Source organism: Uloborus diversus, chromosome 5 (genome assembly GCF_026930045.1).
Source record: "Uloborus diversus isolate 005 chromosome 5, Udiv.v.3.1, whole genome shotgun sequence".
Lineage (NCBI taxonomy): Eukaryota > Metazoa > Arthropoda > Arachnida > Araneae > Uloboridae > Uloborus > Uloborus diversus.
The window spans coordinates 95574762-95601207 of record NC_072735.1 but is presented as its reverse complement, the minus strand read 5'-3'; the positions used below and the strand labels follow the sequence as shown (position 1 = coordinate 95601207).

General features: G+C 33.9%; 1 protein-coding gene across 2 annotated transcripts in view; it reads right to left on the bottom strand.

Moving 5' to 3' along the window:
- The window catches only part of LOC129222882 (uncharacterized), a 260010-nt gene extending 236879 nt beyond the window's left edge, over positions 1-23131 (bottom strand). Inside the window, exon 1 of one of the 2 annotated variants that reach the window (XM_054857445.1) lies at positions 22885-23131. The gene's annotated coding sequence lies outside the window, so the exon portion shown is untranslated. The remainder of the gene's footprint in view (positions 1-22884) is intronic. The other variant, XM_054857446.1, reaches the window with a different exon arrangement.
- Positions 23132-26446: the final 3315 nt, after the last annotated feature.

The window sequence follows — 26446 nt, the reverse complement described above, 5'->3', positions numbered from 1 at the left end:
ATTTTTTAAAAAAAGTTGAAGATCAATTTCAGGTGCCACCTGGGGCAAACCCATCCGCGCCACCGTAGCAATGCTACTGACTTCATCAACTCACATTTATATATAAAATAATTAAATTTGTCAAATAGATAGAGAAAAAAAACCCGTATTTTCATATCAATCAACTAAAAAATCGCAAATTAAGGGAATATGTAATACCCCCCCCCCTGGAGCAAAAATAAAACGTATGTATGGCACCAGTTATAAATATGCAGGAATGATTACACCTTCGAACGATATAAAACAAACGTTGAGAAGGAAATACGCTTTCAATTTTTAACATTTATCATTTAAATTTTGAGCATAAATGAAAAAAATTTAATGTATAAATTTTGAATTTGAAAAAAATTAGATTATTCTTCAGAAAGTGTTCAAACAAAAACGATTTGTTTTGGTATGCAACCTAATAGTAAAAAAAAAACCCCACGAAGTCTGTTGGGGGGGGGGGGGGCGATCGCCCCAATCGCCCCCCCCCCTGTGGATCCGCCACTGTCCCAAATGCTGGAAAAAAGCGTGTCATTTATCGACAACCCCTTACAGAAAAACGTTCTTGCAGTTACCTTCTCTTCCTCAGACATGTCGCTTGAAAACTGGTGATTTCTTCCGCTTGAAAGAGTACAGGGAGGGAAGACGAAATGTTAACCATCCAGTGCTTGAGAAAATCCCGTTTTAAAGTTCAAAACGCCAGCCTTTCAGGAGCGCCCCGAACTTAAAGGTTTGGGAGGTCGGAAATTTTAAATTGGCCGATTGGAACTCCAAATTTTGCCAAATGATGATAATTTTTAAGAGTAGAACTACAAGTTTTGCCGAATGATGATATTTTTGCAGAAACATCAGGCAAAATTTGGTGATTAAAGAACTTTTTGAGAGGTAACAGTGAAATTCCATCGCTTTTTTCATTGTCAGTAAGCATCTGAGTAATCTGATTTTTCGCCTTAGTCCTTACACTTTCTTACCCGTTTAAACAGAGCTAAATTCTACTTACACACACTTAGAGTTGCCGTATTAAACTCAACTCGGGCGAAAAAAAAAAGTGACATTTCGCATAAACTCTTTATTTCTTACATTCAAAAATTTTGTTTTACGACTTTCTGGACTTTTTAAAATTCTTCATAAAAGTATGTATGGACCAGCGGACTATTGTAATTACTGGTCCGTTGGACCAGTGACCAACTAAAAAAAAAATCCACCCCGATAAACGTCTTATTTTTTATTTTTGAAATTTTGTGAGGAAATTAAGCAATAAGCATTCTTTCACACACTTATTCATATATATTTCGTTTATTATTTTATTTAATTTCACTTATTATTATTTTTGTTTTTCAAGTTAGTTTTTAATTCAATGGGAAAGTAGGCCAAAAACGACAGTTAAAATTTTAAAGCAGTTATATCGATTACCACAAAATGCGCAACCGAGATTAATTTCGCCATCAGCAATGTAATTAAAAGTAATTTATGAACTGATTTAGAAGCAATAAACTCAGAAAATGCACGAAATCTCGATTACATTATATCAAAAGAAGAATATCATACAGTAGCTTGAACTACCACTGGCACGAATGAAGCCATAAATCTTTTGGCATTGTTAGGGGAAGAAATCTTGTCCACCATTAAGCGATCGTGACCGGACAGCGAGAACATGGAACAGCACCGAAGAAGAATCATAAGAACTTCTACAATGAAAAATATACATGTAGGAATAAAAATAACATCGCTCAAGAGACAATGTGTTATTCGATTATTTCCAGCGTGTCACGATCCCAGTTTCACTTCGTTTGTTTCGATGAATTGAAAAAACGAGAACTATGTCTACTTTATAAATGAAAAATGAGCCCCAATAGGAAGGATCCATTAGGATGGAAATGAGGGGAAAGAAAATGTAATTTAAGTTATTTATAAGGATATAAGGCGAACCCAAAGAGATCATTTCAAACTTCGGATATTAAAGAAATAAATCTTGTTTTTGCATCGAAACGGCATTAAAAAGAAACGAATGTGGGGACTTAATAAGAATTACTAGTGCGACATCGGTGTCTATGATTTCAAAATATTGATGTTTTTTTAACCACTGATATTTTACTTTACATCGATATCATGTGTTCGATGTTTCTTCGATGTCGATGTTTTATATTGAACCAAATATATCAAAACAGAAAAAAAAAAAAAAAAAAAACTGGAATGATCACGTAATGATAAAAACTACATCATGAACCCATATAATCGCAACATCTTTCACATCGGACAAAGTTTTCTATAATTAGTTATCTGAAGAAGTAAACAAACATTGGAGAAAAGCTACAATCCTTTCCCCAACACAATGTTAACTACAATATTGAATGTTATTGTAGTTTTACCTCACTTCTAGTTTTCCCACAGTAAGTTCTTGATTTAAATAAGTAAATTATTATTTCACATATGGGATGTACAATACTATTAGCAGCAATAGTTTTAATTTAAATTGTTATAAATATTGAAAAATCATAGACTACATTTTACGTTTTAAAATACTTCTTTTTTTCCTTTTTTTTGGGGGGGGGGGGTTACTTAGTCTGAAAAATATTACCGATTTCTCAAATTAGTTCGCTTTTTTTTAGTTTTTGTATTACTAGGGTAGAAAATAAAAGAGTGTTATAAAAATATTCCACTTTGTCTATGTTGATTTTAAATGTCTTGTGTTTTAAGAATATACATGTACTAAATCTTAATTACTTGATTTAAAACTAAGGTATTTTTGATAATTCATTTATATTACCATAATTGTTGTTTTTATTGTTGACTTTGCTTAGACAGTTCAAAAACCTTTGATATAGATTATAAAATACAGATCTTCGATTAACTTATCTCATAAAAGTATTAGTTTGAGTGTGCAAGACTTAAAATGTATGCAAGTTACAAAACATCGATGTTTCAAAATATGGATGTTTTTGTGCTCATCGATGTCGCACCTCTAATAAGAAATGAAGTTATTAGTATAATTTAAGATAATGTTTGACACCATGTTTGGTAGCACTGCACCAAACATGTCTTAAAAGGCTGGAAAACATGCAAAGAATATAGAGTAGAATGCTGCTAAAAAAATCTACGCAAAATTTGGAGCCAAAGTTGTCGAAACATCAAACAATACAATGCATTAAATCTCGAAAGACATTTTTCAAAAAAAAATGAAAGAAATAAAAATATGTATTTAAAGACCAGAAAACTAAAACGAAAAATTTTGAAAAATGTTTTAAAATTTTAATGATCGCCATATCTACCCTTTCTTTTCAGGATCTACGGACACTACGGAACTTATTGAATTGCATAACTCGATTTCCTAAAGATAAAGGAATAAACTAATACGAAAAAAAAATTGTTCTGGTTCTTTATTCAGAAACCGAATTTGACATTCATAAGCAGAACGCATAATTTTTGAAGAATTGTTCTGATCAGGGCGCTCTCACCGTGACCTCCCAAAATTTTCCTTAGTCGGCAAATTGTCGATTCCGCAAATTTAGCATTTTTTTTCTCCCATGAGGTGTAGGTTGGTATGTGCATTAGAGTGCAGTGAAAAAAAATCATAATTTGATAAAAGCTAAGTAAAGGTGCGGAAAGTTGCTTTCTGTCAGAAGCAAGTTAAAAACACAACAGTCTTTTTTTTAAACTCATTACAAGATAAAATTTTGCAAATGCAGTAGAACCTCGATTAATCGAAGTAAACGGGACCAAACCACTTTTGATGAATCGGAATTTCCAGATAAAAGAGGGTACTGTTTTAAACGATACAGGAAGACCGTGGAAACTTGAATTCTGAACGAAATAAGTTCTAAATACGTTTTTAATTTGTTACTATTATTATAAACAACAAATTTGTCCAATAAGACCCACAGAAGTCAGAAAATGCAATGCAAATTTAAAAAAGACATTAAAAAAAAGCCTTTTTTATTTGACATTAATAATGCAGTTAACTTTATGTTTTGGTCTCGAAATTTAAGCCTAAATCTATACTAATATTATAAAGATAGAGGACGGATTTTTTTGTGTTTATATGTTCGAGGTAATCTCCGGAACCATTGCAGCTATTTGAAAAAATCTTTTACTATATGAAAGGTGCATTCTTCCTGAATGACATAGGCTATACATTTTGCATATATGTACTTATGATAATTTTTTAAACCAATAGTTTGTCCTCGCTACCAGTTTATGTTTCGTACTGATCTATTGTTATATACATGATATATTAAAACAAAAAAAATCTGCAGAATATTCATTTAAGACAGATAATTTTTTTCAACCCGAAAAAGTTCGGGACGGACCCACGTTGATAAAAATAACAGACTTCTAGATTCGATTGCTTTTGAAGTTTTGCATTTAAAAAAATTAAAACTATTGACAGTGTTTCAAACATTTACTAAATAAAATTAATAAAAATTAAGGAAACTGACGTAATAAGAGTCACACAAGTAAGAAAATGCAAATTTTATAAAACGCAAAACAAAAACCTTTCTACTGTGATATTAATGATGCAGTTTACTTTATGTTTTGTTCTCTACATTTAAAATTAAATGCGTTGCTAAAAATAACGTACTTCTAGATTCGATTGCTTTTGAAGTTTATAGCAGGTTAAAAATTAGATGTATTGATAGTGTTTCAAACATTTACTTAATAAAATAAATGCTCAAACTTACGTCGGTTTAACGACGTTTTGGTTAAAAGAGTTTCGGACAATTGACACTGCGCATTAATATTTTTCTTAATCGAAGACTAGGTCCGACGAAAGAAAAGAAAAAAACAATTTTTCGTAATATTTTTTAACTTCTGCTGTAAACAAGCTTTTTAACTCCTGCGTCTATGCCCGTAATTATCGCGTCTTGGTTAAAGTACGACGTTTTTCTGAGCCAAGCTTTCAAAAACTAAAAACCTTATCACATCGAATCAAAGCAACTATCAGATTCGTCCCATTCCAACTCGTCAAAAGAATTCCCCACTTTCTTAATCCAAGAAAAATTTCCATACAATGCGCAGAATTACAAAACGTGCTGACCCGCCATCCCCAGCCTTTCCTCTTTCTCCAACACATATCCACCACTCTGATATTACTACATTTACATAAGGCGCTTGCGTTTCAGGAATAGAAGTCCGTGCCTCTGTTTTTAAAGCTACTCTATTTCCCATTCATTTTCTTTCTGTGAATATTTTGAGAAGTAATAAAAGAAGGATAACTGATAGAATACAGATGCTACCAGCAGCGCCATGGTAACAACCGATTACGCCAGTCAATCAAGGCGAATGCGTGACTTGCTTTGAGAAAAAAGACTAAAAGCTTGATTTGGTATTGATCAAACGGAAAAGAAAAGTAGAATATCCAACTAAATTTAGGTACATATTTCCAGCTCATTAACTTACAGTGTGCGGGTGAGTTTCGACATAAAAATTGCAGTTAGGGGAGAATATAAGATTTCAAGGACAGAAATTTCGTTCCTGATTCATTTGAAAGTTTATTTCGTATGTCTACAGCGAAAACGCAGTAGCAGAAACAGCGCGACGGGCACTGCGACATGCGTAGCAGATCCTTGAGAAGTTCTACAGATCATTTCTTTCGAGGGTGAAAAAAAACTAACATTTTTTACAGGAAAAAATATACTACATTTCAGCTATTTAGGAAGTGTACCGTCCTTTTTAAGGGTCTAGAGTTTTCCCCAAAGGCAGCATGTACTTGTATTAACATCTTTTTTTTAATCATTTTTCGGTGCCAGACCTTAGATCATTGAGACAATGGTCTAAGTGACCTCTATGATCTAAGTGCTAGACAGTATGTCACAAAAAGTAAATTTTACAGGGAAGCAAAGGACGGCAGACCAAGTACCGTGGACTAAATGCAAGTGATTAAACAAATCAGGGCCGTATTTAAGGGAGGGGTTTTTGGAGTTTAACCTCTCCGAAAACTTTCAAAAGGGTACCAAAAAAATGCCTCTTATACATTTTAGCTGAGAAAATAATTATTACTATTTTAATTATTTTATTTATTTAAAAATTTCACTTGAAAAATGAAATTACTATTTTTTAAGAATTGTAAAAACTCTGTGCTTTATCTGTAATTTTTTTATTTTTATTAGTCATTGCGAATAGCCTTTCTTGCAAAACAATTCAGCGTTTTCTTTCACATTTTGAATACCTGATGCTAACAAAAGTATCAAAGTGCTTTAAGCTTGAAAGTGCCCCCCCCCTCCCTCTTAAACTCTGTATTAATCTATATCAGCGGTTCCCAACCTTTTCCCCCTTGCGAACCCCTTCCAAACTCCAAAAGAAGTTAGCAAACCCCTTGGATATTAGGTAATAAGTAAAAGGCAAAAAAAAAAAAAAAAAACGCGCACACACACAACTACACATAGACAATAAAATTTGTGAGATTTTTTAAAGTTTGATGCTGCTGCATAGTTTATAACAAGAACGAAAACATAATTACAAAATATAGAAATATAAATATTGCTACGAACTAAAATGATCGCTAAAAATGAATGCAAAACAAATTCACCAAAAAATAACACAGTGATTATTGTGTGATGAGCTTCAATCAACTTTTTAAAAAATATGAAAATAGGATGTTTGTGCAACAGAGAGGCTCAAAGTTTGGCTGAAATTTTTCTGACCCTAAGGTACATTTATCTCTATTATCACTAAATCAGAAGTCGATTAAAGAATGATCTTTAAAATACCTTTCAGGGAACTCTCATATTAACTAAATTAACCTTTTAATTACAGTACAATGAGAACTGTACATTTTTGATTCAACACAAGTGACAACGATAGCTCTTAGACTCAAATGGTAAACAAACTAAACATCAAAATATTTTAGATGCTCGTATATGCTCCATACTATGTTTTCATCAAGTTTAATTAATCTTTCCGATCAAAAGCTTCTGAGGAAACGAACGCTTTCAAATTTTTTCATCTGAGGACATAAGTAGAGCTTTTTCGGCATGGTTTCAGGGCTATCCCCAGGGGCGTAGCTAGACCCGACTTTCGGGGGGGGGGGGGGGTTCTTCTTTTACATATATATATATATATATATATATATATATTTAGTATTAAAGAAATGAGAGGGAGGTGTATCTTACATACTTTGGAAAGGGGTGACCCTATTCCGATACTTGTGTCAAACAAAACAAAAGCAAGGAATTTTTTATTTTTTTAATGTTGTGGAAAATTCAACTTTTTTTTTCTTTTTCCTTTAATTTAAAGTGAAATTTTCTAGCATTCTCTTGTCAAAACCAGTCTTTCCAAATCAAGGGGAAATCAAATATCTGATGAGCGTGTTCCGCAGTGTGACTGCTTAATTTAGAGGCTAACACACATCTACAAAAGCTGGCATCCCTGAAAGCTAATAGATACTTCCATTTCTGCCTGTAAATTGGATGTTTGACTTTCAATCTCATCGGTGGTCAGACTATAAAGACTATTTTTACTAACTTGGTTTGCACTAAAAGTATGAAATAAAATAAAAAAGACTTTTTGAATTATAACCCACAAAAAATAAAATTGCTTTTCATATCGTTATATTTATATGTTGCTTTTTATGTATTTACATTTATGCTAAATCTAAAGCAGTTAATAAAATTTGAGTAAAAAAAGTTAGGGAAGAAATATAGGCGGTAGAAAGTTATTCGCTCAAATGCATACCATCTGTTCTCCTCTCAAGTCTTTATTTTTAATTTTATTAGCCGCTTTAAAATTTATATAAATATAAATATCTACTTGAGAGTGCAACAGCAATTTTCGGGTATTATAAACAGAAGTCTTTTTTTTTCTACTTTTTAATCCGAACCAAGCTGATAGAAATAATCTAGATTCATCTCGTTTTTAAACATTTTATTCATATAATGCTATGCAGTTTTTCTTTTGAATTAAAATAAAATTACCTTCAGAAGGGTCCGATAGGACTGATGTTGCTTTGCAGACTGTACTTCGTTTTCTTCAGACGACAGTAACCTTCTCTTTTTAGAGCAATCCTTTTCGTCATTTTAATTTTTTTTTTTTTTGGTTGAAAAAAGCTTGTTATCGGTCTTGCTCGCTTCATTATGCAACAACTTTCACTTAGAATGTACTATTTTAAACAGACTGTACGTTTCCAAAAGAATATGCAGTAAATACTGGATGAAAAATCAATGTGATTGCAATGGATACTCTGGTTAGCAAAGGTCGTTTTGACTATGACCTATGACACACACGAGATCAGACCAACAAAAACCTCTATCGTCTCGAATTCCGGTTATGCTATCATTTTCGGATTCAAAGCCCAATGATCTTTAAAGCAGCAAACAAAAACATTTTCTTCAACTCAGAAACAGAGGAATTGTCTTCAAGAGCTAAGGAGGCAGTGGAAAAAAGGGAGAAATGCGTTCCACGAATAGGCTTTCCAGGAAGATTAACCAAAGGACAGTCGTTTCGGGTTTCGCGCACTTTCTTGGAAGAAGAATAAAGGGGTGAAATTCACAGGTTTGAAATGTTAAGATGAACATTTCAATTTCATGTTTAAAGATCATTCAAGTTAAAAACCATTTCGCTCTGTTATCCGGATTAGTACTGTTCTTTGGTAGCTCTCTTTCTTAAAATTGTGATTCCTTAGAAAACCGAAATGATAGGAGTGAAAAGAAAGTATAAGTTTTTTTCAAGTGATGAAAAAAGGAAAATTGCAGAATACTGACCAAGTTAGATTTGCTGCAATTGCTAACCTCAAGAGCATAAATAATGAATCCAAAAAAAAAAAAAAAAATCAGGGACCAAAAAGCAATAAAAGACTTCTTCTTGAAAAAGATATGCTTAAAGTTTCTTTTACTGTCAAAATGATTCCTTAAACTCTCAATAAAGCACTAAATAATGTAATAATAGAATAAATACCTAACAAAACTAATAAAGAGGAATTTTAATCAAGAGCCCACTTTGTCTTTAGTATCGATTTCAAATTTTCACCATCATATTTCAAATTTCTATAAAAAGTCTCTTAAAGCCCCCGTATTTCAAAACGTCTTTATCTCGATTTTTTTTCTTTAATGTGAAATTCGAAATATACAGATTCGACTGTATGCAATATTCCCACTGCGCGGCTCATAAAATTAAACATATTTAACAATTTGCAAAATCAATGACAAACAAAAGCTGCATATACGTGGATTTAACAAATCAATCTCATTTCTAAAGCGAAGTGTCAACTTTCACTCAATTATCAAAAAATTGTCGCAGCAGAGGAAGGCGTCTTTATGCTTAAGGGTCACACATGGAGCAGATTTTCAATGGCATTAGGGGGGGGGGGAGCGAAATGAATTTTTGACCTTTGTTACTCAGGAAAAAGTCGTTTTGATTTTTTTTCTTTTTCTTTTTTTTCTTTCTCTTCCCTCTTTTTCTCTCTTTTTTTTGAGACTAACGTTTCGGGGGGGGGGGGGTTGTCCCCAAACCCCCCCCCTTAGCTACGTCCCTGGCTATCCCCTATCATTGTCAATGGAAGCGCTTAAACCGGCACTTTGCTATGACAGACTAAATTATTTAAATACAAAATATATCAGGATGTATACAAATATTTTCAAGCTAAGAGTATCGAATGTGCGAGAGACAAATGAATAAAAAAGTAGCAAAATTTGCTTGAAACCATTTGAGCATGAAACTTCATAAAACAAGCATGTTAAAACTTCGCCATTACAATACTTTATTCGCGAACCACCTGGAAACCTCTCGCGAACCCCCAGGGGTTCGCGAACCACCGGTTGGGAACCGCTGAATCGATTAATCTGCAGTTTTAACATACCTTATAACTGCCAAAAAATATGAATGTAAGAAGAATGCTCGTATATGAGTACACGCATCGGTTCTTTGGAGTTGTTAAAAATACATCGAATATTTGACAGGGTTGGAGTTTTATATTGTACTTCAGATTTCTTTCCTTCATTTAATAGATGTCAATTTTTACATTTGCTCATGTTTAACAAAAATCAATAGAATCTCCAAACAAAATCAAATTATTGATCATTTTAGGTTTCACGAGAAATGTGACTGGTTAAACCCTCGTCGAAGCAAAAGTCTAGTCACGGCCCTGAAACAAATCCCCTTCAAAACATGTTTATGTTGTTCATCAAATACTGAAAGCATATTTTTCTGACATAAACGAGGAAAACTAAACTGCATTAAAAATTAAACTAAACAAAAAGGAGTGGAAGGGGATATAATGACATTTCTCCCCATCTCGTGATAGCCAGTAGATTTTGACATAGGCGAAATACTGTAGCATTTGTTAAACTCTTATTAATTTAAAACTGGTGAAAATTAATGAGCGCAATGGAATGAGAGAGAGAGAGAGATCTTTCACATTGATGGAAAAAAAAATCACTTAGCTAGAAATAGAGGCATAATTCTTCCATTCATTGTTCACTTGCTTTTTTTTTTAGAAACTCAGCATTTTCTGGAAAATAAACCAATAGTGGCTAGTACATAGAAAACGAGATTCTGGAAGATGAATAGCTGTCTCATGTATTATTCATTGCACTTATCCGCACTCAATCCGTATTTGCGTCGCGAAATATACGATATCATATCAATCTAGTGTCAAACGAGTTGATCAACTGCTGTTATGACCCACTTATTATTCGCGTGCACTGGAGGATCGTCGAGCGTTTATGGATCCAGTTTTCTACAAAAAAGTTACGTAAGAAAAATTCATACTCCGAAAGGTTAATTAAAACTTTCGTTAACAAATCTGTTCCTCGGAGCCTCTCATTTTTGCTACGTTGCATGAGAGCAAAAAAACGTTTGTCGGGTTCATTCAAAGGCTTATAACGAGCGCGATCATAACGAGCCCTGATTCAACAAGAACCGGGATTTAGCGAGGAAATCAGAGAAACACTTGGTTGATACAATGTTAAATCTAAGGGAGGATAACTCGCTTTAAACGAGCAAACCCCGCTTATAACGGGCAATATTTTTGTGATTCGTAAAGTTTCTATTGACTTCCAGCTTCCATCCCAGCTTATCCTTTTTTGGTAAATTTTCTTTGACATGCTAAAGTCAACGGAAGTTAATGATAAATCATAAATCTTGAGAACAAGCGATAACAGCACTTTTTTTTTAATTTGTGGAGTAAAGTAATATTTAAAAATTATAAATGTGTCTGTTTATTCCTCAAAAGCAATTACATAAGAAACCCTCAGACAGTTTAAAGCAAAGTAACCAACTAATTTGGTACTACACAGTGATTAAAAAGAAGGGAAAAAACAACTATGATGCCTCTTTTTTTGTGTTTTTCACGAGCTCGCTTTTTACGAGCACTCGGTTATAACGAACAAATATCGCGGTCCCTTTGAGCTCGTCCTAAGCGAGTTTGACTGTAAAAAAGATTTTTTTTTTCAAACAGAATTACGTTGTGCTGACTCGACGAAGATTCTACATATAAAGCAGTAACAACCTGAAAACTGCCATTTTTGGACTTACGTTTAGTTCGGCTCTAAGGTACAAAAATGTGACAAAATTTGAAAAACTTACAACTTATTTTTTAAGCAAGGCTGTAGCACAAGTTATAATAATTTTCTAAGTTTTAAATTAATTTATTAAGGCGAATAGTACCTGATATTATTTGTGATTCGTTTCGCAAACTTTTCCAGCACAATTATTTCATCTACAAGGAAATTGCTGCTGAGCAAAATCATCGTAACAGCCAAAATCACTGATCGAGTAATGTTGACATCATCAACAATGAAACTCGTGCCATAGCATGGTTAACGGCATTATTTCGTTCTTGAAGCACCAACAATACCGTAAGTTATTCGGAAGTCCAATAAACTATAGGGGGCGCTGCAGCCACTACCTAATGGCGGATGAAAAAGGTAAAACAAACACATGCCGTAACTTTTTACTTGCTTTGATGCTTAGTGAATGGCAGTAATTTTTCATCGTGTTTGTGGGAAGTTTTCTTTTTTATTCTTCTGAAATTACAGTACATCATAAACTATCTGAAGCCTGTAATTTACCCCAAAGAAAACACGTGGAATGGAATGTTTTACGTTTTTCTTTAGTATTGTTAATCACCGCAAGGTAGCGTATTCGAACTCTGGAGTTGAGAATTTATAATTTGATAACATTTTTGGCAATGTTGCACATGCAGGGAAATGCTTCATCTTGACAAGGCTGAACTGGATCCAGTAACTTAACTGATTTAATGGTAAGACTAATTTTAGGAGAATAAAGAAACGAAAAAGTGGTCAACAATTAACGCTACCTACCAGAGTTTAGGGTTACTCCACTGGAGATAGGGTAAAAGGTTCAACTATCAAAATATCACCAAAAAGGCAATTGCTTCGTTCAAATGTTTAAGCAATTTTACCCGTCATACCCTGACGGGCAATTTTTTAGTTTTAAAATAAACACGCAAAAAGAAAAGAAAAGAAATTATTTTGAAGGCTGCTTTGTACCATAGTGTAAGGCAATTGACATATTTATAGAGATTAAAAATAACTCATATGGACCACTTAAAATGTGTGCAGTTTCTCCATCCTGCAGCATCCCAGAGCCTAGTCGAATCGAACTCATTTCAGTTCATCAACTACTAATAAAGGAAATCAATTTTAACTGCGAATTACTTTATAAATACTGCTTAAATATCTTTTTTAATGACTGATCATTTTTTCCAAATAATTAGTGTTTCAGTTGATGCAGCAGCGGTGTTTTACGCTAGATTATCTCGAAAAACTAAAATTATTTAAAAACTAAGTCACTTCTTGCTATTCTGATTGGAGCAAATGCAAACCACTGCCAGGGCGATAAAACAGTCACTACGACACAATGCGACAGTGCAGTGAAACAAGTTTTTTGTATATAGGTTCCCTGCCACTCCCTCTAACACACAGCTGAGAACACTGCCCTAAATTCGTTGGAACAGGAATCGATGCACCTTTCAATCAAAGGGTAACGGAGCTTAGTTCTGCTCCATTAATCCGAACCAAGATGAATCGGGAAGAAAAGCAACTTTTATGGTTCTTCAAAGTCCGCTGCGAATAGATTTTATACTGTGAAGAATATTGGGGAGAGACATACAATAGGAGTGACATATAATCACAAATTGAATCAGAAATTCGGTTCTTTGGATAATCGGGGATAGTACAGAGCTGAATTTCAAAGTTTTATGAGAAAAATAGGGAGTATTTTTTACTTGTAAAAGAGAAAAACACATTCCAATGCGCAGTTAAAATGTTTACCTAAGTGTGTTGAAACAGGGTTTTAAATACACAAATAACAGTAAAAATTTCAGACACGTGCTTCGAGGTTTCGAGAAATCCCTTTCAATCCTAAGAAATGAGCTAAAGGATAAAAAATTAACATCCAGAATTCATTTGAATTTTGACGTCTTGAATTCAAACTATGTTTTTCGCAATCACGAATTGCGAAAAGACCCTACTCGTTGGGTTTCTTTGTTTTACAAATGGAATGGAGTGGAAATGACCAGGAAATTTTCACAGGTCGTATGACTGGTGATGTTTTAAAATAGGTAATAGGAGGTATATCAATAAAAAAAGAAATGGTGATTAGGGTGCGGTAATAAAGATTTTATGACCGATATCCACCAGGATACTTATTGTAAAGATTATTTACAGCGTATCATGTAATGTACTTTTATTTATTATCAATCTTAAATAATGGGAATTAGTAATCTGGAAGTTTTGTATTTAGATGAAGTTTTGCTTTTTATATCCATCAAAAAGGTCTTTTTCCCCGAAAAAACGTAATTTTACGCAAAAACCTTTTTTAAAAAATGTCAAGTCTGCTTGAGTTAAGACCTAAAATAATAAATTACTAAAATTAAACCGCAGGCGATTTGTTTCTATGACGACGAGAAAGTCCACTCTCTAAATAAATATTAAAAACAACTGTCGTCATGGCAATCTGAAAAATCAGATCAACATCAACTTTGGTCAAATGAGAATGATAAGCAATTCATAATTGGTCAAAAAAAAAAAAAAAGCAGCTCAATTTCAGGGAACGCAATGCATTTCATTGAATGGAAACTCACTCATTTACACGGAAGCTTGGCTCCTATACTTGTTTTGAATTTTCAATAAAATTTTTGCATAATAGAAAGAACTTACGCTGTTTACGTATGAAAATAAGTTCTGAGGATATAGTTCCAGTACTTCTCTTTTTTTAAAAAGTTTCTTCTGCATACAACATGAATGTACTTTACACACCAAAATTTTACCAATTAATTAGCCCACTTAACTTGGAGCTTACTTATGCGCCTTCTTAGAAAATAATACGTTTAAGTGACTTTCCTTGCAACACAACGATAGGCAAGATATCTATGGCGAATTCGTTCCTCACCACCATACTCATTTGTTCTAATACATAATATTTCATGCTGAACAACTAACACAAAAATGAACACAATCCTCCATAAACCAATTTATGCAGACGGAACGTACAACAAAGCTAACATTCAAAGTGGAAAAGCACGTGTTGCCAAGGGAACGTCTCTAACAAAAATCGAATAGAAATTTTATGACGTAAACTGCAGACGATTTACTACGAATCCATTTTAATAACGATTCGTTTTCTTGCCAATCTCATGGAAATTCTATACGCTTTCTCATCTTTATTTATTCGCAACTCCAGAGCTCGAATACGTTACCTTGCGGTGATTAACAATACTAAAGAAAAAGGTAAAACATTCCATTCCACGTGTTTTCTTTGGGGTGAATTACAGGCTTCAGACAATTTATGATGTAATGTAATTTCAGAAGAATAGAAAAGAAAGCTTCCCACAAACACGACGAAAAATTACTGTCATTCACTAAGCGTCAAAGCAAGTTATAAGTTACGGCGTGTGATTGTTTTACCTTTTTCATCCGCCATTAGACAGTGGCTGCAGCGCTCCCTACAGTTTATTGGAGTTGCGAATATTGCTCATTACAATGCTTATTACAGTCATTTAATTTATTTTCATAATTATTGTGATTGTGACATTATTATTATTATACTTAATTTTATCTCTTTTGAATAAATTATTTTTTAATGATAACTATGCTTATGCTAAATCGTTTTCCAGTTTCTTTAAATTAAAATAAGGACAGACAAATAGTTCGCACAATTTTTTGGAAAGATAAGAGTGAAAAATAAAAAATCTAATGCATTTAGGTGCTAATTTTCAATTGAAAAATTGTCTACATATCTTAAAAAGTTACAAGGTATCCCTTTTACTGTAAGGGAAAAAATCAAGACAATTACGAATTAAAAATCAGTATTTTATTTGAAAAATTTTAGTAATTTTTTAAAAACATTTAAATTTTTGCAATAATTATTCTTTTTGTAAAAAAAAAGGAATTTTTTTTCCTGAAGAGGAAGGCTTAGATACAGTTCTACTTAAAAAGACTTAGAAGCATGATTTGAAAAAAGAAAATACTGTGCTGTGCTATGCTATTAGCTGAAAAAACAACAATTTCTTCTTTATTTCAACAGTTATTTCAAACCAATCAAATTACGTGGTTTTTCATTTGAAGAAAATATCTAGTGAACCAGATTTATACATTTGACCACAAGGAATTTACTGTACTAAGTAGAAAGTACATCAAATGCTTTCTGCAATCTAAATTCGTTACAAAAAGAAAAAAATACGTTCGATTTTGTATTACATTGCAGATTGCAATGGTATGACTTATTTTCTCAGGCTTGTTCTTGTATGATGATGAAAACTACATTTATTTCGCCGAGTATATAGGTTTCAAGGTATCCTTTAAATTTGAAACAAAACAATTTTAAAATTGAACGAAACAATACTGAATCAAGACTTGTTTTGAATGTTTTGAAACAAAGTATGAAATCATCTTAAGGGATTGGGTTTGATTATTGTTTCAGTTGTTGTCCGCAGTTTGGAGTTTTCTGAATCAAGACAATTGCTCTGGCTACGGCCAGAGATATTTTGAACGCCTCTACAAGCGTATTTCTCACATTGAAAAGCGGAACACTAGAAAAATCTTCAAAAATTTTGCATCGTGGAAAAAGGAAAGTGTTGGGGGGGGAGGGGGAGCGTTTTTCAAAAGATGCGTTAGTAAAAGATTTATAATCTTTTACTCATTTGTCTTTTGCAAGACGCGAGTTTTTATCAATTTCATCGAGTGCCAAAGAAGTTCAACTTTTGAATACAATTTAGATTAAGATGAAAGCTTTGGATTTCTCAGTAGCTTTTGATCGGAAAATTCGATTAAACTTGAAGGAAACATTATATGGAGCATATGCGAACACCTGCTTTTTCATCATAGTGCGGCAAAGAGCTATACATGCGTTGGCAGTGTTAAAAATGATTTTAACACACTCAAAGATAAATACATTAGCAAATTAAATGCTGAACCTAAAGTCAGACCGAAACTGTCAGATATTTGAGTCAAACATTGAGCTCCTTTATTCCACAACTGTACCATGAACAGTTTTTTTTCCCAAGTTGACTGAAACTTAACAGTCACTGGGTTCGTTCTTGGCTGAATTTGTCTTGCATTAATTTTCAAACTATCAGTTTAGTTTGGTGAAAGATGGGTTTTTATATTCTGCTGCTGTTTTTGTTTTCGTGATGAATTATTATCTCACAGCATTGTTTGCAGCCTTGGACTTACGCCCCAAACATTCCAATATCGAGCCGAATTAAAAATTGCATAAAAAATTTACGAAATGAGTAGACTGTTTACATTTAAAACTTTTGCGTTTTTTGAGAAAAAAAAAACCGCTTTGCACTAATTCTAGCTATGTTTGTAAGTGCTCAGAGCCAGGGACGGATGTAAGGGAGGGGCGATGGAGGGCGATCGGCCCTCCCTTGAGGGACTTTCTTCCTGTAATATTTTGAAAATGAAGTTCAAAAAGCGCAAATTTAGACAATTTTCATTGATGTTGAGGTTTGGGACCCTATCCCAAAACTGTTCCGAAATAGAATTTCAAAACTTTTGTGATCAATATTTTAAAATCAGGATACATAGTAAAAACTGAGTGAAGAAAATCATTCGCCTCTTCCCTCGAAAACTTTCTTGATCCGCCCTTTCTCAGAGCATTCATTAAACTAAATTGTTGCGCTTGAAATGAAGGATATACCGCATATTTGATGTTGAAAAGTAGATTGTTACAAAGTTTATCATTTTCGATCCTGATAAACTAATATTCCGAATGACTACCTAACTTTCTGTAAATTTTCACAACGATGCTCCATCTTCGATTCCTTTCGGGATTACACTATTTATTCCTCTTATTGAACTTGGTGTTTTTTTTTTAAATTACTATATGTGAAAAAAAAAATCAAAATGTAAAAATACCTCAAGTTGGGACTTGGCCTTAGTGATGTATCATTAAAGATTTCCTCTCCATTCCGTTAAATTTCTTATATCTACTACGTCTGTGTTGATTTTTTGAGAAAACTCGATCTAAAATTGGTGAATTGAATAAGCATTCGGAACTCCTGCTTACCTGAAGGCAGCAGTCCCTTTGTATGCTGTACGTTATTCTTTTTACCCGGCAATGCCGCTTGATCCACGGAAAGAAAAACACCCCGCTTAGATTATGAGAAGTGGATTAAACGAATGCAAATATTTGTTCTCGAAATCATTGTCCCACACTCCGAGGACTCTCTGTCTGATTCTTTGTGCGTGTGTGTGGGTGCGATTCTTTCTCATCGAATAATTGAATTTCTCCTGTACAAGCAATGAGATCGCTCCCACTTGAGGGGAATTGGGAAAGCATCGACTCGGTCTTTACTCAATTGTGAAACTGGAGAAGAATTGAAAATGACTTCAACGGATTTTATTCTTGTGCCTTCGTTTCGTGTTAAAGCAATCGGAGAATTAAGGGTCCTTTCGTTTTTAATTTTGGTTTGCTCTTTTAACTTTTACACGCATTTTTTCAACTTCATATATACCCATCGCTCTTTTAACCAGCATCAGTTTCGGATTTTATAGATTTTTTCCCTCAGATTTCAATTTTTTTTATGAAGCCCAAAGACTCGTGGAATATTTAAAAACAATAAACCCTTTGAAGAACGTAGGCTTTGCGGTAGAACAGCGGTTCCCAACCTTTTTCCCCTTGCATAATGCAAAAAGAGTTGACTTGTTCAGTAAGTAACAAGCAAAAATGGAAAAAAAGGGGGGGAGGGAGGAGAGAAAAAGGAAAAAGAAAGAAGACCACGCATACAATAAAATTTAGGAGAGGTGTTTTAGTTTAATGCGTTCATAAAACGGGGCATATGCGTTCATAAAGGCAGTAGCCCCCCCCCCCCCCATTAGAACCATGGCGCAACCTCTCAAATGCTGGGGAGAACCTCCAAGAACGAGACCCCCAACAAAGAGACGAAGACTTATCGAATCAACCCACTTAAAAATTTCAATGGCGCAATCCGCGCCATGACTTTCTCGCCCTGCTTATGGGCACCAGTGAGAAAGGAACAGCTTTTGTGTATCACATTAGCTATAATTTCTTCGAACTTCCAGTTATAAAAGTAATCCTAGTTCTTCCTTCAGTTCAACATGCAAATACGGCACAGCCATTTTTCTTTTTTTGAAGAGATTAAATAAAGCAATATTATATTTCTAAAAAATATCCCAGTAAATTGATGAAAAGGGCTGTCCTAATCTACTTAAAATACAGGGTAAGCAGTAAGCACATATCTCACCCCGGGAAAGGAAAATGACACAAATCGAACAACAAAACAGCATTGGTGAAAATGAAGGTTTTACGCAATAGCCGTTGGAAGCGATTTAGTCTAAAATATTGAAATACGTGCAAACAATTTATAATATGACGAATACTGGTTAGTCTTTGTTGTCTAAATTAAAAATGTATACTTAAAGTTCGAAAATGTTTCATCCAAATTATGAAATTTTGAGGCTGTGTTAGTAGTGATTACAGTCGACTCGCGATTCGACCTACGCGAAATCACTATAAGGCATAATTTTCACGAGGAACGAATTTTAGAGCTAACACGAATTCCTCGCCCACAACGCGAACATTTTCGGCTGAACAATTGCGGCAGAAAGCAGACTATTAATTCATCACACACGAATCGTTTTTATGCCACCACGCACCGGTTGTATGAGCTAACTTTGTGGGAGTTTTGTGGCAAGAAAGAGCATTACATTTAGATTCTAAAACAATATCGTAAGTTTTTGCCAAATTTAGAGCTGTGTCACTTTCCTTGAAGGGGTGCGATATGATGGATCCGAATGAATGTAAAGAGAAATGTACCAAGTTTTTATTATTATTTTATTTATTTTTCGATAACTAACGTTCGATGTGCAACCCCGTTGATACATCGCTTCTTACGTACAATCTGTAATCCAATTAGTTTCATATATTTTGTGGCATCACTCTATCAATGGTTTGTAATGCTGCCGGGCCCGTCATTTCAAATTCTTCTTGGAACGGGGGGGGGGGAGGCAAATGCTGTGTAGTGTACGCAATGCAAAATTTTACGGAAAATAACAAAAACCAAGCCATTTTTTATTTGAAAAAAAAATAAACATTAATTTTTCATTTATTTAGCTGGGAGGGGGCAGGGGTGTCCATCCCCCCCAAGCTCAATGGCGCAAATTCCCGCCCCCACATCCAAATTTTTCTCAACCCTCTTTAGCTCTCTTTTTTTAACTTGTTTAATTTTAAAAAATATTTTTTATTTTCCCCATTTTTAATTATTATTTACTGTTATTATTTCGTTACAAAAGCTCCGACTTTTAATGACATACATACACACAAACTAAATAAATAAATGAAATAAAAATAAAATATAAACAGAATAAAATAAAATAAGTAATTAAATTAAAATAAATCAATAAATTCATTTAAACAAATTAATTTTAAAATTACAAAATCTCCCCCCCCCCCAAAAAAAAAAATTCTTTTTGATGGCGCAACTTGCGCCATAATCCATTCTGAGAAAACTCTGGGGAGGGGGGGGGGAGATACAGTTGATCTTATATGACGATGCGGAATTCTGCACTATGTTGTAGTACCACTCTGTCCATTCTCCACAAATGCACCCTTGAGATTCCTGTCGTGTTTTTGGCATCGGTAGTTTATATTATAGTGTCTTTAACGTAACCTATAACCCCACAAACAGAACCACAAGTGTGTAGAACGCACTGGATTACAGACGTTTGTCGCACTCACATATTGAACATTTGAAGATTTTACTTTCAAAACGGATTATATCCACTTTTGGGGGGAAAAAAACGACTTTTTTTTTTTGTTTTCAGAATCTCTAGTATAAGCCCTATCGACCCATGAATTTCTTTCTTCTCGAAATAGTTAATATCTACTGGTAAAAAATGCTTAAACATTGGTTTTACCACCTAAACGGTGTACTATATCAATCCCCTTATTTCTCGCCAGGTCTTTTATAGCAAATTGAAACTTATCCCTTTCATATCAAAAGGGCACATATCCAAATTTGAATTTGCCACTTCCAATTCAAAAGTAGTTCACAAATTAAATAACGGAGAGAGGCACTGGCTGAGCATTTCCAATCAAGCATGATACCCGTCCGTACTAAGAGATTGCAGCACCTTGCGGAAGTCTGTTTATCAGTTAAGCAAGCATGACCTCAAATTGTGATTACTAAATTAATATTAAATAATTGATATTACTATTAAATTGTGATCCATTAATGATCAAATTGTGATTAATTGAAAAATTGTGATCTATATTAATACCTACAACGTTGTTATTTGAATTGGCTTGGCTGGTTTCATTGTTCATACTTAATTGGATTTTTTTTTTTTTTTTTTTTAATGTTCAATGAAAAGAATAAACTAGGAAGGAATAAAGAGGAGTAAAAAAAAAAAACATTTTTTTTTTATTGAAAAATGTTGAACATTTTGTATCAATCTTAAAGTTTATTTCTGAAGAAAATGCGTTTTTTTTTTTTTCTAAAGTGATGGTATCCACTGTTTTACACCAAAAGGAATATATCCATATAAAATTGGCAGTTTAGGTCTGATAAAATTGTGGAAAAATTCCTAGACTTATGCCAATAGTCACTAGTTATTCAACCAAAACATTGCGAAAAATTCGAAATTCTGACAGTGTTTTCACGGAAAACGTTTTTTTTCGTTTTGCCAAAAAAATATAAAACTATATATAATCTGCTTTGAAAGTAAACTAGAAAATGCCTAGTTTCTTTGCAAAAGGGATGATATCCACTGTTTTACACCTAAAGGGAATAAATATATCCAAAATAAAATTGGCAATTTAGTTCTGATAAAATTGAGAAAAAATTCCATGACTAATGCCAATAGTCACTTGTTATTCTACCAAAACATTGAAAAATTAGAAATTCTATCAATTAGTGTTTTCGCGTAAAACATTTTTTCGTTTTGCCAAAAAAATATATAACTGGATATAATTCGTTTTGAAAGTAAACTTCTCATTTGTACTCCCCCCCTCAAAAAATCTTAGAACACTTCGTTTAACATTCTTGTATTACTCACTGTAATATGTGCAGCAGATTCGAAAATATGATTTTTCGACATCGTTTGTGCTCACACTATTATCGACGTACTGAGGACTTAATTTTCAACAAAAGAGATGCAGAATTTCACAGAAAAGAAGTGCAGACGCCGTACAGTCTTTAGAACTCATTTTCGTACGTAAGTAACCTGAATTTCGACTGATATGTAGAAATTTGTATATAAGTGAAAAGTATAAGAGCATTCTGTGCGAAATTAAGCTCTGGAAAAGAGTCGAAAAAATTACCAATGATAGAGAGAAGCTTTGTCAAAAAATGCTAATACAACTCTCGTTAGAAAGTTTTTTTTTTTTTTTTTTTAAGCTAACAAGAACAATAAAAACAAAAAAATGAAATTTGTGTCTTGTTTGTTTCCTACATAAAATTCATGTTTATGGCGGGGGGGGGGGATTTCGCAGTCGATGACAAGTACAAAGAACGGGTTGGAGTACATGGCGTGGTTTTGAGACTATGTACGTTAGATACGAACTTGGTCGCAAGTTTGAAGGTGCATACTGCATATTTGAGGTTGCATATCTTCTATTCTGTATCATTAAAATCTGTGCGCGTATGTGTATCTAACCCTATCTCCTCCGAACTGTCAATGTCTACCAGATCAAAACTAGTACCACTCGATGCAGGACACCCGGGGGGGGGGGGGCATTTCGCGCTGTCTCAACCTGCCAAACCTTAAGAGGCCAAAAAATGACTTGTTGATAAAAATAGTAATCAATCATCAATTGCCATCCGTCGCAGGCGGCGAACGGGGTTGGCGAGCGAAACGAGCAGGGGCGGATCTCCCTAGTAGAGTATATTAAAATTGAGTTTTCTTAAAGTAATGATTTTGCATTTTAGTGCGCATATTTTTTTTTTGTTTTCCGACATATATACAACTCCCCCCCCCCCCCCCGGAAAAAAGAGTAAAAACAGTTCACAATTAAAAAACCACTGTGTACTCTAAACCAATACATTCTGGCGAAATTTGCCAACTTTAAAAAAATTTGAACTTTGCGTTCCCGATGCCCAATTTGTTTCAAAGTAAATATTACAGCGAGCCTTCTTTTTTTTCATTCAATATAGTATCCTTATTTCATTCAACTACCTTTAATTGGCAATCAACTTAATCATTCAAAACTATAAAATTTCCAGGGATGTAAATTGCATTGCAATAAAATATTTCCCCTTCATATTAAATACTAACTTGAATAACATTTAGCGCATTATTTTGTGCGGCAAAACTATCAAAACTTGACAGATACATAAAGTAAGAACTCTGAAAAACAGCGCACAAAATATTTTTTCACACTTTACTGAATAATTTTTAATGAAACAGAAAGTAGAATACAAGAAAAAAAAGAGATAAATACCTGGTTATTTAATATTCCTCAAGGCACAGAAATACGCCGGATCGAATTTGGAACACTCGAGAGCGGTGCACGCGGTTGTCGTTAAATCACAACGTAAACAAACTCCACACAGCGGAACTGTCCGGAAATACAAAGCGAATTAAATATCCTGAATCCGAAACCAAATGCAAGAGACAGCCAGTTTTTAAATTTTAAAAACAAACAAATGCATTGCAACTGAACAAGGTAACTCAAGCTGCATCCAGCTGGTACTGTCTCGGTGAGACAAGTGACACAATTCAAGCTACTAAACAAGGATTTTATATACGTAACTGGTTTTCAGCTATTTTTTCTGCACAGTTTTATGGGAGTTTGTGAGGTAGATCGTGACGGCGCGGAGTGAGGCATCAGAGCCATCTAGTGTAATGGGAAGCAACTAGGAAGTTCCCTTACGGATGATCTTAATTTTTCACCAATAGTCCTTCAGGTATAAATTTTTCGCTCTGGTACTTTGTGTTTCCATGAAACAACTATGGATTTGAACTTTGACAGCAGATGTTGTTGTTTTTTTTGTTTTTTTTTTTTCCTTTTTCCCTTACTTTCGATTTTTTTTTCTTTTTTTAACACTTTCAGAGAATAAAAACTTTCGGAAAAATAAAACGAAGTCGGTGACCCCTCCCCATGCAAGAGCCAGAGCGCCTGAACTAAATTTTTGGGAGGGTGGAAATTCTCGATTTGCCGAATGAAATTCCAAATTGTGCCAAATGATGATGATTTTTCCGAATGGAATTTCGCCGACTGATGACAATTTCGCTGAACAAAACAACAAATTTTGCCGAATGATGATAACTTTTCCAAATCGTTAAACAAAATTTACCGAATTAGGAAATGTTTTGGAGGTCACAGTGACCTCCCGTGACCACCCATCGGAGCGCCCCTGCCCCCACACAAAGTTTTGAATACATTTTCAAATTTAAATTTGATACTTCAGTTATAGCTAACGTTAGAGAATCCTCTCTAACTTCCACTGAACCTTTTTTTTTCTGCTTTCGCATAGTTTAAAAAATGAAGAATACTTTAATTCATAGATAATAAATAATTTAAATCTAATCTCATGTTATATTCTAACGATAAATCTAGGAATAACTGTGAGTGTTTATAAATTAGGCCCGTCATTTCTGCGGATCGGGGGTCGGGGGTCAATTCTTCTCCCGCCGTGGCTTTGAGAGTTTAATGTATGTAAATGTAAATTGGCATGGTTTTTGCGGTTTTTTGGAAAAAATTACATTTAGTATATTCCCTTTGCCCCCCCCCCCCTTACCTAATGTGTATTGTCTTTATTTTATGGAAGACAAAATGATAAGTTACTTTGAAAATGAACCAATAACGCAATTATACAATAACGCGATGATAATAGTACAGTTTTTATTAACATTGTAGTTCTTGTTAAGTTGATCGCTGTTAGTTCAAAAAACGAAGTTCTTATAGTAATCTTCCCTAATAGCGAACCGGACGCCTCGCAATAACAAACAAAACTTCCGGTCCCGTGACTGTCCGCTATTCGGAGGGTACAAAATCTGTAAAAGTTGTTTCTCCGCCTGCACTGTAGCGACGCTAGGAAACAGCCTGTCCTTGCTATCAAATACCGGGTTTCACTTTTTTTCTTTGTCTCTCCCCCCCCCCCCCCCAGTAATTTTGGGAAAAGTCAACGGTGACTGCGCTTAAAATATCTTTTATTGTTTGTGTTGTTTGCGACGTTGATTTTTACTTCCTTTTACAAAAAAGGAAGTATTGTATTCGCGAAAAAATTTTCACTCAAAAATCGCCCTTAATTTCCATTTTGCTCACCCCCAAATGAATGTTGAGTTTTTTTTTCGATTCGACCACATGCGGAAAAGTGCCTAAGAATGTATAGACACGCGAAATATCCATTTTGACCATCACCGAGGTAATTACAACGACTTTTCTCGTGACGTCTGTATGTATGTGCGTATGTGTGTATGTGCGTATGTGCGTATGTGCGTATGTATCTCGCATAACTCAAAAATGGTATGTCCTAGAAAGTTGAAATTTGGTACATAGACTCGTAGTGGGGTCTAGTTGTGCACCTCCCCTTTTGGTTGCTTTCGGATGTTCCTAAGGGGGTCTTTTGCACCTTTTTGGGGGGAAATCATTGTTAATTTCGATGTAAACTCAAGTGGCGTTATAATTTGTCGGACACTTGGCGATATATCGCCAGTCTTTTGGTCGCCAAGTTTTGTCGCCAACTTGGCGACAAATTTGGCGGAGTTTTTTTTTTTTTTTTGGTTTCAATTTGGCCATTGTTGGTGATATTTAGAGAATAAATATTGAATCACATTAAAATAGCGAATAATGGGGAAATGACATTAAATTGGAGTAAAAGGAAGTCATGTGATGCACACATCAACTCGTTTTTGAAAAGTTTTAAACAATAAAGATTGATTACTGATCTCACTTCGCTCAAAACCTGATATTTATTTCAACTCGCAATCATTTTTGGATTGATAGATACCAGTCGCGTGACCCTTCTTAATTTCTTCCAATAATTTTTAAAAAAATAATAGTACAACCTTGGTATAATGTTAAAATTCATCGAAATTTCAGCCGTATTTTTAACTTTTTTTTTTAAATTTATTTATTTTTTTTAACAATTAGGTCAAAAATAAAAAAAAATTCAAAAATTATTTGAAACCAAATTTTGATAAAAGAAAATATGCTGTGCCGCTATTCGCTACAAAACGCGTCACACTTACAACGCTAGCAAAGCAACTGCAAACTTTCGTCCATTATATGTTTTCATCATAAAACCATCCAAAATAACTCAAACAATTTGTCAAGTTTCGATCATCAAAGCGTCTAACTTTCAAAAAATTATCTCAGTTTGTTCTGAAGTTATTTGGAGAATGATTTGGCGGATAGCTTTACACTTAAATGAAACTTTTCATGTTTCCTAATTTTTTTAAATTTATTTATTTGACGGATTATCTTAACAGCTGATAGAACTTTTAGGGAACTTTTAGTGGTATCTTGTGTCATTATTTATTTCTTTGGAGGAATTTCCATATTTTTAATGGAATTTTTGGAATGGATGGGGCGCCATGATTTTTGAAAACTCCCTACGTCCGCGTTATCAGAACTCTTTCAACTTTTAAGATATTGTGATTCATTAGAAGAGTTGAGGAATTTTTAAAAAAATTACCATACAAGAATATTTTTAACCAGCCAACAATATACAGTATACAATGAGTGATCTTAGTAGAAAAAAAATGACGAAGTATACAAGAGACGATTTTAAGTTGTTTCTGTTCATTTGAAGAGTAATTTATCAAAACTGCATTTCTGTTTTTATGCGCACTATTAGAACTTAATATCCTTAACAAATCTATAGACGTGAAAAAGTTGGTTTCTAAAAATCTATATGTTTCAAAAAAGGGGGAGGGAGAGAGACAAGACCATTACAAATGAAAAAGGGAAAAAAACCTTAAAATAAAAAGAGTTCTAACTAATTGTGAACAAAGTTTTAATTCAAACATAGCTTCCTTCGTAAATTTACAAAACTATA